A 16,343-nucleotide genomic window follows, 5' to 3' on the forward strand; every position below is an offset into this window, starting at 1 on the left:
CGTACCCCATCACAAATGTTTTCCTCTTGTTGTCCATTTTAATGTCTGTCGTTCCCCTTCCATATGTCTTCCTCTCGTTGTTGTCTCCCAAGAAAATGTTTGTTCGTCCCGTTACAGAAGTGACACGTCGTTAAGAATGGCAACTAAGTGAACATCAGCATCGTTATTACTTAAGCTTAAGCTCCATTAATTCCCTTCCTTTCCTACTGTATTATTGTATTCCATAACCTCGACCAAACCGTGAGTCGTCCTCAAAACTAACATTAGTGCATAAAAATCATGAAAAATTACTATTAAAACATGATTTTGGCGTTGTAATGCTTAACGGCAAATAAACCTTCCAAATGAACGATAGTTATTTTTTTAATTTTTTTGCGTGGTGGATTTAATAAATGTTTGCTTTATGAATTCCTTAAGCCTCTATAACCGGCATATGTTTCAATAAGTAGGAAAGGAGGTAAGGATTATTAAAAACAAGAAGATTTCTAAAAATCCATTTTCTAGAAATTTTACCGATTTTCGGAAAGGTTAAATAAGCCCACGCAAATAAAAAAAACTAGATCCAATAGTGCGTGTACCGCCAAAAAAAAACAATTCACGCAGTATTGGATCGGAAGTAGTCGCATCAAAAGGAATCCTACTTAGAAGTGGATCGAATGATTGCCATTAGACCTTGGTCGGTGGTTTGAAAGAACTTTTGGACTTGAAATAAACTTTTACTTTGGAAAGAATTTGTAGAAGGTAGGAATAGCGATTGGGCCAAGTCATATCAAGAAAAACCGAACTCCGGACCTATTCAAGTCAAGTCATAACAATTCGTGGAGTGGATCTTTCGGAAGTTTGGTGGCGTTAGTTGACATCATTACTTAATTCTTTCGATAAGTGCTTCGTTTAATGATCCAAAAATAAAATCAAATTGAAAGTAGGGTCGGTGTACCAATTGTCGCCATACATAAGAACAACTATTTTTTTTAAATAAGTAAAAAGCATGTGGGTGGAATTTATATATCAAGCGAAAGGTTTTACTTCCTGCTCTTTAGAACAGCTGTGAAAACCACAATAAAATTTGTTATTATCCTCAAAATTGATTAATCCATAATAGGAACGCATGCACCAGTTGTGGCACTATTCTTAATTTTGGTTCCTTATTTGGCAAATCCCATTGTTTTCTTATGTGACTGGCCAAATTGGGACCACTAGTGCGACAACTGGTGCAAAGGACGATAAAAATTAAGCAAAATCCATTTTTACAATTATTCTTTGCTTGTTTTGTAGGAAATCAAAGGCGTTATCGTGTCGTATGAATATGCTTTATCGATATGAACTTGGTTTGCGGTGATTTGATTGGTCATTTGACCTATAAAGCGCTAGTGCGACAACTGGTGCTATAGCCACAACTGGTACACCTAGCCTATCATCGAATATTCAACGGCTTTTCTTGTTATTTTTTTACCATCATAAAGTGTCTGGTTTAAAGGAATCGAAAATGTCACTGGATCAAATGCGTTCGTTATGATTCCTTTTCGAACCTCAAATAGTTTGCATGCATAAATATGAGAGAATTTATTTCAAATTCAAACAAACTCACAATCTCTATTTCCGAGTATCTACTATTCAAAACTGTCTTAGTCATGAACAAAAATTATACGTAGTTTCTCACAGTCTACTCTGTGTTTCGCCTTTGGCGTAATGAAGTACTCATATAGGGCTTTTTACCCAGAAACTTGATCCAATATTCTTTTCAATTGTATTTCCTGTCCAATTCAAGTATTCAAACGCGTAAAAAACCTCGATTAGATTTGTTATAATTTCTTATAGTTCTGGATTTCAGCGCCCCCCTAAGGCCTGGCGCCCTTGGCGGGGGGCAACCTGGCCAACCACACGCTACGGCGCTGTGTACGCCTAAGTCTGGAAGATGCTATTAGCATTTCCCTTTCATTGTAAATATGAACTTTTCGCAGCAGTACACTGGGCTCTCTTTTTGCGCGGATTGTTTTGGCTATTTATGGTCTTTGGATTAATTAAAACATTGAGTTGACTCCTCGAAAATATCCACAAATAATCGAAGAAAAATCAGGTGGTGGTATTTGAAAAGTTATGGGAATTGAGTTAGACTGAAAAATTGATGAATTCTATCCGCGTAAAAAAACGATTCCAGTGTAATACAGTCATCTAATAAATCAAAGTTGTTTGCATACTGAGGTAGATAAATAGTCCTTGCTATGTAAAACTTTAAAAAATGTCAAACCAAAACATTAAAACAAGTCCGGTGTTGTAGAAAGTTTGGTGGAGACAGAAGATGAAAAAACATTTTTTCCGCCTTAATGGATTACCGTAATAGGATTTAGGATGATTTTCATAAACTATTTCATAAATGTTTCCAAGTTCGTTTATTTGGTAGGCTCAGGCGTGTATAACACTTTACGGAGCCATGGTTCTTGGTGATATACAATCAATATCTTTTTATTATACAGTCAGTAAGAGAGGGGAAGTAGCCAGCGTACTCGTGGCAAAAGCTATGGAGCTCAACGGAACAAAAAGACAGAGACTAAACAAAAAAAAACATTTAATAAATTAATTAACATAGTTTTGATCATCGTGTGACTTAATTAAAAATAATTTATTGGCTTTTTTTTCGGTGATAATTACTACACAAAGCGAAAAGTAGTAGATGAAAGTAATGAAGATACAGATTTGATTGACACCGCAAACGAACGGCAAGTGTGAAATGAATAGAAACTAAAGGTGGCAGATCAACAATGCTTGTTCACACATATGGCCCTCTGCTAACCTCCAGTTTCTATTTATCCGCTCGCTTGCGGTGTCAATCGAATCTGTATCTTCATTACTTTCATCTACTCCCTTTCGCTTTGAGTAGTATAATTATCACCGAAAAAAGCCAATACATTAATTTCGATATTTCTAAGATTTTTCTTAAGTAGAGGTTGTAGCGGTGTAGGAATGATTTTATATTATTTCCATTTTTTATATACTACGGCATGTCCAATCCGCTATAAACTATTACATTTCACCAGCCTGCGATGTTTGCATATTTGTACACTTGGAAGCGTCTGCGCCATTCACCATTTTCCACCACACTGCCAAGTATTGCAAGCAGAATTTCCCGCTCAAATTCTCCGAGAATTCGATAGTCTTTATCTTTACGCGTCCATGCTTCATGGCCGTAGAGGGCGATTGGACGAATAAACGATGTTTACAGAGCTAGTTTTGCCCGTGTCTATAAGCTCCGAGACTTTAGCTGACTCCAAGAACCGTAGAATGTCTTACTTGCAGACACGTCTTTTCACATTGCGACTAACATCATTATCACATGTAACGAGTGTTCTAAGATATATAAATTCGTCGACAACCTCAAATCGCATCCCATCCATTTCCATCTCGGGACCAACACCGTTGGGACTGCCTTGTTCTCTACTAGTTAACAGATACTCAGTTTTGTTGGTGTTTATGATCAGCCCTATTCTTTCAGTCTCCCATTCAAAAGGCACGAAAGCCTTATCCACTGCTCTGCGATCTACCAATGATGTCTATGTCATCCGAACATATTGGATGGCTTACCAGATATTCTGACTCTCAATTTGAACCCATATCCCAAAACTTTTACATTGAACACCATCGTACAGGTGTGTCCAAACTTTTGAGCGTGACGCTTATACCTATTCCATTGAATAATTCTTGTCTATTCTCCTCAAATTCATGAACAAAATCATGAATATGTATCGTTCTATTTCAAATTTAATTCAAAATTTAGTTGACCCAATGCTAGGCTGACTATACGTACCGTATTGAACGGGACAGTCCCGTCGTAATCTAAAAAATCTTCAATTTGTCCCGTTTTTTCATTGTTTCTTCCAAAGATACCAAAATCTAAAATATTGTTCAAACAAATTCAATATTTTAGGCAGGAATCTGGAATCAATTAGGGGGAATGACGGCTTTGGCAGGTTTTGTTCTATTATTGTCAGGGGTTTTTTTTAAAAAGATATTTTAGTTACTAGATAAAGATTGTCGCTGTCGTCGCTGTCCGGAACATCTTTTGCTGGCGAGGATAGGGGAGCTAAATGTCAAAGAAGGAAAATCCATACGATTTGACAGGTATGTACCACACATGTTTCGGACAGCAGAACAAAGGGAACCGAAGCGACAATCTTTATCTAGTAACTAAAATATCTTTTGTTTTTTATGACTGAGTATGCTCAAATTTGGCCTAAACATTCTTTGCATGTCAAAGAATATTGTGGCCAAATTTCATAAAATTCGGTCGACAAAACCCCCCCTGCCAATAATAGAACAAAACCTGCCAAAGCCATCTTTTCCCCTACATAGAAAGTGTTTTTTTTGTGTCTTGTTATCTATGCCGTATTGTATTTTCCATTGATCGACTTTTCTTAAGGTTTTCAACAGGCTTCTCTGGGAGATTTTTTCATACAGTTTTATTTCAATGATTTTTTGCTGCATTAAATTCTATCAGTAGATTGAACGGAATTAGTAAATTGGTAGGCAAGTATTTCCTAAAAATCAGGTCACGCCTCAACGTCAACAAAATGAAGCGCAGGGACAGACGTTCTAATCTTCAGATTAAGTTCATTTTCGATTATTCTTTCTAAATCTGCTGTCATTCTTTTTTTTTATTCAAATCTTCTTTACCACATATTTTTCAATCATTTGATTCTTTCCGAAACATTAAGAATCATACAAAATCTTTCTGAACATTTCGAAACCATCAACTGTAAAGAAACGACGGCATGACAAAATAATTTATAAATCAACTGAACAATATCGAGTTTAAGGCAGTTTCAAACCGAGGGAAAATTTGGTCGGATTAAGGCTAGATTCAAGGTCCTTACGTACTTTAAGGCTCGTTCGCACACCAGAAGCTTGTCTGCAAATTTCGCTCAAATGTTTGGACGAGATTTATGGGATTCCGTTATGAAAATTTAGAAATCCAGCTGGATTTGGCACGGGAAATCAATAATCCCACCCTTTTGCTCCTTTCGCATTTCCCTTTTGACATTTTTTCTTAAACTATTTTTTCTTTGCCTTCTAATGCCGAAAACCGGCCTTAGGCAGGGTGCTTTGACTATTGTTTGTTATTTTCAATTGCACAGAATTGGAAAACTTTTTGATATTGGTCAATAATAAAAACCTTAATGCAAATCTAAGGTAGATAAAAATAAAATTTTAAAATTTACATTTTTTTTTAAATATTGAAAGATGCGTAATTTTCTGTTCCATCGTGTTTTTGTCAGCGTCTCTTTGAAGAGTGAAATATTTGTATTTTAGTATTTTCCATAAATAACTTAATACGATTGTATAACATTTCACCGAAAACTATTTCGTGGAATTCCTTTTCGCGGTTGAACATTTCGCAGAATAACATTTGGCGGTTTGTAACTTTTCGCGGTACGACATTTGGCGGTTTGTACCTTTTCGCCGAATGACTTTTGGCGGAATGTACCATTTCGCGGAATGCACCATTTCGCGGAATGCACCATTTCGCGGAATATTAATAATAATAGCCTTTGTCCATTCAGCATTTCCATGTTGATGATGATGATGATGATGGTCCCGCCACATACCCCTACAAAGGTTTGAGCTAGACGATTTATCTTTAAGATAATTAATTGAATGATATAATAACAATTTAATCAGATTTGCAAAAAACAAAAACGATCTGATTACCATCACAGATATGAATTACATAACTTTTCATTACTATCCAGCAAAAAGGTAAATTTAAAAAAACTGTTGTTTTCATCTACAGATTCTCATAAGCATCGGTAGTGATACTTCGAGTTTATACTAAAATGCAAAACTTGTGATACCTCTCGCACAGATTTCAAAAGTTCCACCTAGAATCGCGTTTCATGTTTATACAAGACCACGTTTATCACTCGTAAGCATCAATAAAATTAATAATCTATGTCGTCAACAAAACTAAAACTTGTGTTACCGCTCCGTCGATATCAAAAGTTTCGGTATCAGCCACGGAACAAAACTCTACCAGATCGCCCATTACTAATCCGAAGAATCATTCAAACAGTTGAAAATGCGCAAGTCTGTACATAAATTTAAAAATCATCCATATCTGCTTTGCGCGCGCGAGACTCAAACTTTTGTAGACTACACAAAAAAGGTCAGATTACAATTACGTCAATATATATAAAATCCATCATCATCATCGAGGCGAACAAAACAGTTTATCATGGCCTCAATAAATATAAAATACAATTGTCCAAACAAACAATCCGTAGGTCAAACTTCGTCAAGATACAAAATTTATTGAATTATAAAAAGTCAACTAAGTAGCTGCTTAAAAGGCAGCTTTTACGTGTGAAACACAAAGTCTCTTAAACTGTGATAATGTCGTTGCACGTTTGATATGTGTAGGCATCGAATTGAATTAATTGATACCTTTAAAAACAAAGAATTTTGTGAAGCTCCATGCAAAAAGTATGGTGTTCTTATATCTTCCGCGTTTCTAGTGTTATATCTATGAATGTCACTTCCTCTTTCAATTCGATCACACAAATATCGAGGCAGCAATCCGTTAATTACTTTAAAAATGAACACCATTGTCAAATACACAATTCTTTGCTTCACCGAGAGCCACTGCAAAGCATCCAACAAAAAAGTTGAGGAAGTGAATCTGTTACATCTCAAAATCAAACGCATAATCTTATTCTGCAAACGCTGCAATCTCGATATTTGTGTCTGATTTGCTAAAAACAAAATGGAAGGACAAAAGTCCAAGTGAGGAGAGATGATTGATTTGTACAACTGTATTTTGCTAGCAATATTTAATTCGTTTTCAGTCGACAGAGGATTCCATACTTCTTGGCTATTTTCTTGATGACATTGTCAATATGTTGGTCAAATTTCAATTTATCATCAATAATCACGCCAAGATATTTAATTTCCCGTACGCGATCAAGTGTCTCGTCATCAATTTTCACAGAGACATTATCAATTGAACGATTTCATGAAATAATCATGTACTTTGTTTTACTAATATTCAATTTCAACTGTTTGTACTTCAACCATCTACTTAAAGAATGCAAATCTTCATTCAAGCGTTCAATCGCATCTTCTAAGTCTCTAGCTGCAATGAATAACACAGTATCATCTGCGAATAAGTTTATATCACAAAAACGTAAAACCCGTCGCATGTCATTTATATACATAATAAACAAAAGGGCCCCAATACACTTCCCTGTGGCACTCCTAGGGTGTTCTCCATGGGACGAGATACAGAATCATTAAAAGCAGTCCGTTGAGTTCTGTCAGACAAATAGCTTTTAAACCAATTGTATGCAGAACCTGAAATTCCAAAGCGCTCCAAAGTTTTCAACAATAAGGGCCTAGAAATTGTCTCAAAAGCGCGTTTAAGATCCAAGAACACAGCAACAATCGTATCTTTATGCTCTATGCTTTCTTTCCATTTAGCTAATACCAAGTTCAAAGCGGTTTCGCAGGAGTGACCCTTCCGGTATCCTGATTGTTCCGGTATTAACAAGTTATTACTATTTAAATACATAAGTAGCTGGCCTTTAACAACAAGTTCTAAAATTTTCTCTACTGTGTGCAACATGTTGATGGGACGAAACTCTTCGGCTTTAATCGTTCCAGCAACTTTTTGTATAGGAATCACAAGAGATTCCTTCCAAACTTGTGGCACGTGCCCAGTTTGCAATGATTCATTTATCAGGTCCAGCAGGTTGTGTCCGATGACATGAAAGCAATCTTGTATAATTTTAGCATTAACATTATCAATACCAGCCGTTTTTCCTAGATTAAAACAAATCGTTTCAAGTTCTTGAAATGTAATGGGGTGAAAACCTTCGAATCTCAAGTTACTGTTAACTGGCTGTTTTATTTCGTCAGGTTCATCCACTAACTCGATAGATCGGTTAATGGTTGAAACGCTTTCAATAAAATAATCATTGAATTTAGAAGCGATTACTTCTTCCGACTCTTCTAATGTGCCATTAAAAGTTATGGATCGCGGTTTACAAGAACTAGGTTTTAACAATGATTTTAATATTTTAATATTGCGAATATTTATTCCGCGCAACCTGGTACCTATTCCAATGATTTTCATTATTACTTTTACGACATTTTTTGTACAACTTATCTCTTTTACGTTTAAGACGTAAAAGATCTAGATTGTACCAGCTGTTTGAATTATTCAAAGTTACTAATTTCTGTTCAACTAACTGATTGGTACAGGATTTTAAGACGCTCGTGATAACAGCTGCTCTTTGATCTAAATTACCAGTATTTTCTCGAAAATCCACGTTTGTTTCGATAAGGCTCGTAATTGCTTGTTTCGAATATTTTCTCCAGCACTTAAGTTTTACCAAATCGTTATTATTACTACTGTCATCTGTAATGCTAATGACTAGTGTTTCATGATCGGTTACTTTTAAATCACAATTCGTAACACTAGTGACAGAATCAAAGTTAGAGTAAACATGATCAATCAAAGTTCTACTGTGCCGAGAAATACGCGTATACTCATTTACTTTTTGTTTTAAATTAAAAAGTCAACTAATCGCTTCAAATGATTCGAATTTGAATCGTCACACCAATTGATATTAAAATCGCCAGCAATAACATTTAATTTACTAGGATCCATAAACGACTCTAACCAGTTTTCAAAAATTTCCAAAAATGCTGGTCATTAGCACTGGGAGAGTGATATAAAATACCGTAATTACCCAACTTCATGCCACGTACAACTGCAATGCCTAAGAACCAATTGCCATCGCAAACTTCGTTCAATTGAAGCTTGAACTGAACTGATTCTTTGACATAAATAGCAACTCCGCCGGTGTGTCTCGAATGTGATAGACAAGCAGCAACACTATATCCCGGAATACTATATTGATCAAATGCTTCTAAGTTAACAATATGAGTTTCAGATAGAAATACTAAAGTGGACGTTTATCTTCTACAATCTTACGTAGTGCAACGTAGTTTGTAGACAAACCAGCAATATTCAAATACAAAATATCTAAATTATTCACATTTCTACTGGAACTTGGTTGCTATTCATTGAAACGTAAGCTGCTCTTTTTACGATCAAATAACCTTTTATAAACTTTACACTCAGTACTAAATGCTCCGTGGTTTACGTCCAGATTCATTTTACGTTCTTTATTCATTTTCAAACAATTGATACATTTCAAAGCAGTTGACGTGCAATCAGATGTTTTGTGACCTTCACTGCACTTAGAACACGCAATACTATTCTTGCATTCCGTACTCATGTGCCCAAATTCTCCACATTGGAAGCATCTTAGAACACTAATTTCGGGAACTACAAGGCACCGATCAAACCTTATATTCACTTTCTTCGCGGTCAGCAAGCAACTATGAGTATCCTTATCGACTTCAATCACAACATTGTATTTGTTGTACTTGAAACGTGGATTTTCGTACGTCCTGATAACCTTTACTTCATTTATAGCGATGTCTTCATTTTGATTTTTAAAATCTCGATGAAGTCATCGGAGGATAATTATCGCACATGCCCATCACTTTAAGCCTTGGCACCGATGTGGGAACAACAGCATTGTAGCTTTCACCCAGATCGCTTTGAATGCCATCTTTCACAACATTTACATTGTATCCTGTTGCACACTCAGCAATAATAGAGCCGTCTTTCCCGTTCCTAAAGTTACTGATTTTGTGTGTTTTGGATCTAATTTATCGTTCAAAAATTTCCGAGTAGCATCACTACTCTGGTTGGACTCTTTAGGTTTAATCACAATAACCGGGCGAGCCTTACGTTTACTTTTCGCTTCCTGCGTTACAGCAATTTTTTCGTACTTTTAACTTTATTCCCAATTTTACTTTTCACAACATCCGCGAAACTAACGTTTTCTGTCAACAAATTTTCCGACGCATCGCTAACGTCATCAAGAACCTTACGCTTTTTAGGTCTGGGATTCTGACCAGGCTCCGAAGCCGTGCTAGATGTACCATGCATTATATTCATTGCAGCTAAGCTCTTATTCGAGTTAAATTGAAAAATGAACTTTTCATATTTTCCAACTCTTGACCAACTGATTTTGGAAGCCACTAATAGCCTCACCCAAAACGCAATTCAATTTACTTGCCAATTGTTCCATACCGAGCTTCAACGCGCTGTCTATCTGGGCAGTAATGTGATCTCGGATGCCACCAATCGATTCGGAGAGAGAAGAAATTTTCTTCATCTCTTCCTCAAAACGGGTAACGTCCGACACCTTTACATTCTGTCCGTCGCAAAACCGACTCGACAGACAGTCCGAACACTTGAATAGCACATTTACGTTCTCCGTTATCAACCTCGCTGCTGCCTTATTCTCGATAGGAGAACAGCGGGCGTGAAAGTGCTTATCGCACTGACAACAACGCAGCGGGAAATCGTTGATAGCGATCCCCACTTTACACTTTTCACATTCCATATCGTCGCCACACCGCAGTGGATGCAAACATGCAACGATACACTACACAGCACACAGAGACAAGCAAAAATAAAAGGTGCAAAAACGACAACGACAGCTTGCCGCACGAAACTATAGGTTGTACTATGGCTTCGCGGGATGCTGTGTTGAGTAATAAATTACGAAATTATATGAAAATGAGTCACAGAGATATTATATCTCCTACTTATCCTGATTAAAAAACACTATAGGCACACGTTAAATAGATTTTTCCCGTGGCACAAGCACAATTTCACACGAAATAATTAACTTTTTAATACCGCACAGAGGCAAACAAACTATCATGTTCACCATCACCACGTTACCATTTTGTTACCATTTTTTTACATTCGTTTAACACGAGATTCGTCGATTTTTTTTTGTTTTTTGATAAGTTTCCTAGACCGGCTCAGAAGTTGAACCCAGCCTTCTTCAGCATAGTCTTGCTTGGCAGCCTTTCATCTTCCCGCTAAGGAAGGCCTCCCAGAGCATGTAGAAGTAGTTTTCAAAATTTCAATTGCCCCTTATACCGGGCAGATACATCCATTTAAAGAAGGCATTATCAAGTCTATTCGACTTATACCGGGCAGATGCGTCTATTTAATGAAGACGTTACTCCTGTCTTCACCTTATACCGGGCAGACGCGTTCTTTTAAAGAAGGCATTATCAACTCCTTCCGCCTTATACCAGGCAGATGCATTTATTTAAAAAAGGCGTTACCCCATCCTTCGCTTTATACCGGGCAGACGCATTCTTTTAAAGAGGACATTATCAACTCCTTTAGCCTTATACCGGACAGATGCATCCATATAAAGAAGGCGTTACCCCTCCCTTCGCCTTATACCGGGCAGACGCGTCCCTTCAAAGAAGGCATTATCAACTCCTTTCGCCTTATACCGGGCAGATGCATTCATTTAAAGAAGGCATTTCCCCTCCGTTCGCCTTATACCGGACAGACACGTTCTTTTAAAGAAGGCATTATTAACTCTTTTCGCCTTATACCGAGCAGATGCACCCATTTAAAGAATGCGTTACCTCTCGCTTCGCCTTATACCGGGCAGACGCGTTCTTTTAAAGAAGGCATTATCAACTCCTTTCGCCGGGCAGATACATCCATTTAAAGAAGGCGTTACCCCTCCCCTCGCCGTATACCGAACAGACGCGTTCTTTTAAAGAAGGCATTATTAACACCTTTCGCCTGATACCGGAAAAATGCATCCATTTAAAGAAGGCGTAACCCATCCCTTCGCCTTATACCGGGAAAATACGTTCTTTGAAAGAAGACATTAGCAACTCCTTTCGCATTATACCGGGCCGAACATATGGTGGGGTTTCAGATTCACCGGATTCGGGTTTGAAAGTTAGTACAATATCGGGTTCGGGTCGGGTACGGGTTTGTGAGATAAAAAAATCGGTTCCGGGTCGGGTACGGGCTTAAGAAATAAAATACTGAAAATTGTTTTACTCAGTTTTGTTAATTGTGAGGCTAGTTCGTTGTTTGGACTTACATTTTTACACATATCTAGTTTGAATTTTCCGGGGAAAACTTTTGTGTGGGATTAGATAATTAAATTATGTCGGGTTCGGGTCGAGTACGGGTTTACGAATGCAAAAATTCACGGGTCGGGTTTGAATTAAATCTAAAAAAATGACCGGATTGCATGCAATTAAGCAGAAATCGGTAAATATTTGAATAATAATTATTCTAACTGAATTCGGCTAACTGAATGGGGCCCTCCTTAGCCGTGCGGTAAGACGCGCAGCTACAAAGCAAGACCATGCTGAGGGTGGCTGGGTTCGATTCCCGGTGCCGGTCTAGGCAATTTTCGGATTGGAAATTGTCTCGACTTCCCTGGGCATAAAAGTATCATCGTGCTAGCCTCATGATATACGAATGCAAAAATGGTAACTTGGCTAAGAAACCTCGCAGTTAATAACTGTGGAAGTGCTTAATGAAAACTAAGCTGCGAGGCGGCTCTGTCCCAGTATGGGGATGTAATGCCAATAAGAAGAAGAAGAAGAAGAAGAAGAAGAATTCGGCTAAATGGCATTCCGCGGAATGATTTTCGGTGAAAAGGTACATTCCGCGAAATGTAAGGTACATTCCGCGAAATGTGTTTCGGAGAGTTGATGCATTCCGCGGAATGTCGCACCGCGAAAAAAAATTCCGCGAAATGTTTTTCGGCGAAATAGTATACAACCCTTAATACAATAGAAGGTTATGGTGATGAATGATTCACTATAAAATATTTTTAATTTCTTACACGGAAATTGATAATTAGGCCCATAAATTTTAAAACTTCTACAGCTCTTGAATTTTATCACAAGATTTTTTGACATGTTCCGTTTTGCAAGCGCATCCCGTTTTTTGAACAAAATGATCTGGTCAGTCTACCCAATGCTGAGAAAATAAAAAAAAATATTTGAGAACTTCGGGCTTATTCAGTAGCCGATAATTTGCAAAGGCCGACGGAGGTCCTTCGTAGCTTAGTTGGTTTAAGCACCAGTCTAGCTTACTGAGGGTTGTGCGGGTTCGAGTCCCATCGAAGGGAAAGTTATTACCTCAAATACATTTTTCAAATCAAAATCTTCCACATTATTGTTTAATATGTAGAAATCGATGTTTCATTTGTATAGAAGCCCCACTTTTCAAAGGGAGAGGGGTCTCGAACCATCTTAAGCACCTTCCCCGGCCCCAAAAACCTCTGCATACAAATTTTCACGCCGATCGGTTCAGTATTTTCAGAGTCTATACTGCCGCGATTCGCATAAGAGTCCCATGTCGGTTTTCAACGATTTTGATTTTCTTCCAGAAATAAGCTAAAAATGACCTCATCTTTAAGAAAAATTGATAAAATAATAGACTTTGTTCTAGAAATTTGAAAATCAAAACCCACCTGTGTTGTCCCATCTTGCTATTTATTCGCATAACAGTCACATTCCAGATTTTGGTACACTTTTTCACAAAAAAATTAATATAATTATGGTCCTTTTAATAGTGCCATAGCAATGTGTGCAGATACAAAAAAGTGTGCCAAATTTTCAGAAAGATTGAAGGTTTTATGAATTTTTTAGAATTTTTTGTATTTCTTCATGTAAAACAAGTTTGAAAAATTCAACGGCGTTTTACTCAAGTTGAAGAAAACTGACATGGGAGACGCTTATGCGAATAGGGGCAGTATAAGGTTCAGACAGACAGAAATTCAGAAATTCGAAAATAGATTTCTAGTGGTCACCGACAGGCATTATATTCGTCATCAAAACAAATGAATTCCACACTTAAAATGCACACAATGTTTGCAATACACATCTCCAATGCATGCTTATTCTCCAAGCTGTCATCAATAAAACTTTCGACACATTACTATCGATCATTGTACGTTGCAACAAATCTCCAAATATGCGGGTCATATAGAATGAGAACCAAGCTCGTTTTTAATACATTAATCCAATCAACCATTTTAAGTCAAATATTAGAACATAAAAATTGCCAGTGTTATCACCTATTTTTTTATTTTGTAAACAGATGCAATAGTAATTCACACAAAACTTTTACGAGCTTTATGTTTTGTTGATAAAATCGGTGCAGCGAAACTTTTAGTTGCCTTAAAGAATAGTTGCCTAGCTCGTAGGAATCTCCGGATGGAGAAACTGAATTTATTGCGTCGGAGCTGTAACATTCCAATAATAATTTTTGACGAGTTATTCTTCAGTTGGTGATTCTTGGATGCAGATGTGTTGTGCAGATGAGGTAGACTTAAAGAAATTTAATATTTGCGAATCAGTTTGAAGAAAATTTCAAAAACATAGTAGTACTGATTGTAGAATTTCGGGGTCACTTGGTTAATACTTTAATATACTGTTGATCTGAATAAAACAACTTTTCTGTGAATCATCCAATGAATCATAACTTTTTTCGACCATAAAATATTGTTACCTACATTGTATTTTACAATCAAAACACTCAGTTGATAATACGTAAAACGTCTATTCACTATGTTAACATTTGAAAGCAAAAACATTTACAAAAACAACAACACAATTTAAGTTAAGCGTGCCCTTGCTATTACTATGAAGCCACAATAGAAAATATTAGATATAAGTGGTTGCTGCACGGTACAAGAAGAAGAATCTACTCATTTTTAATGCTTTCGTCCTTCTCATTCAGCACTGGAGCACTTTATGTTGAACTAACCGAATACTTTAATATCCTCTTAGGTCAAAGTGAATTGTAATTTATAAAAAAGCTAACAAATTTGTAAGATATTTAACATTTAGATTAGTATTACTATTTAAACAAATTTATCAATAAAATCATTTCATCATATGAGGTGGTGTTTTTGACTATACGATCGTATCCGAAAGTCATGGCAGCCCACGAACGTTCTTGTCCAATTTGCAATAAAGTAATTTACTTATTTGGCTATTATGATATTCAGTTGAAACTACTGGTTGCTGGGCGGAGTAGTATGTGAATGAAGTAAATGGTTGTCGGTTCGAGTCCCACCAAGACATGGAGATTTCGCAAAGTGAATATCAATTTATCCAATTTCGAAAACAATAGATGTGCATATGCACACAAGGATGCAAGGAATTGTTCCCGATCAGGCGAACGATTGTATAACTCATTGATTTGATTGATTGTCTGATTTGTTACAAAATTAAAGGCAAAATTGCATCGGTCGGGGGTCGGGGTATCCATCCTTCAAACTCAACAAATTTCCCTGGGGCTGGGTTCGTCAGAGGCTCCACCTTTATTTTTCCAAGTGGTGGCTTGCGCACCATGATCAGATTGGCTTCCAAAGTCGGTACGAACAGTTGATTCAAAAGTATTGTCGGCATAGCACCAACTTAGAATTCGGAAGTCGGGGGTCGGGGTATCCATCCTTCAAACTCAACAAATTTCCCTGGAGCTGAGTTCGTCAGAGGCTCCACCTTTTTTTACAAGTGGTGGAATGTGAGAGCAACAGACGATTCGGTAAGCAGTGTGGCAAATCAAGTTACGTTTCAGCCTTAGCGATAGTGGTGGTCATCGTCGAGAATGCCGTTGGTGTTACTTCGTTCCGGAGCGCTTAGTGCAAAGGATGAAGGTGATCAGAAACAAATATTGACGTTTGAATCCTGGGCATACGACAAGGGGTTATCAAGGTCAAAAACTTTTGGATGTAAGTGAAATTAAAACCTACTTGGTTAGTGGCAGAATACTTTAAATGACTACAGCGCCACTAGCGTTCTAGTACTTATGCTTCTACTGTTAGTGGTCAAAAGTGATTAAACTTTTTTTTAATAAGTTGAATAAATTACAAAGTCATGGTTTGCTAATCATCTGTGTTGAAAATGTAATAAAAATGTCATTTACCTTAGCATTTTCCCAAGGGCCCCATACGCCTGTCACTGGCGAACAAAGCTCGTGTACTCTGCATCGAAGCTTAGAACCACTGTTAGGGTGCAATCGTTAATGCGAACATTTTTATATTCGGTTATAGTTACTGCAGATAAATTCTTTTTCGAGTCTCTATAATCAAGCAGGTATCCCAAGCATACCACATCGTTATATTGCTGCATGATTGAGTGTTTAATTTTGATAAAATATCGAAAACAAATGTGTGCATAAAAATTGCCTCGCCATAACAAAAAGGTGGTAGAGAATTAACACTGTTGTTTACATTTTAGAACCAAATCCAGATGTCGCACATGTCGGGGTAGGGATTCAGTGCTCCGCATTCTCCCCCTGCATTTCCCTGTGCCAAGTGCTCTGATATACATAATAAGTTAACCCTTAAATGCGCAATGTTGTTTTAAAACAACAAACCGAAAATACGTTTAATGTTAATAATTTTAATGGTAGT

Source organism: Armigeres subalbatus, chromosome 2 (genome assembly GCF_024139115.2).
Source record: "Armigeres subalbatus isolate Guangzhou_Male chromosome 2, GZ_Asu_2, whole genome shotgun sequence".
In the NCBI taxonomy this organism is placed as follows: domain Eukaryota; kingdom Metazoa; phylum Arthropoda; class Insecta; order Diptera; family Culicidae; genus Armigeres; species Armigeres subalbatus.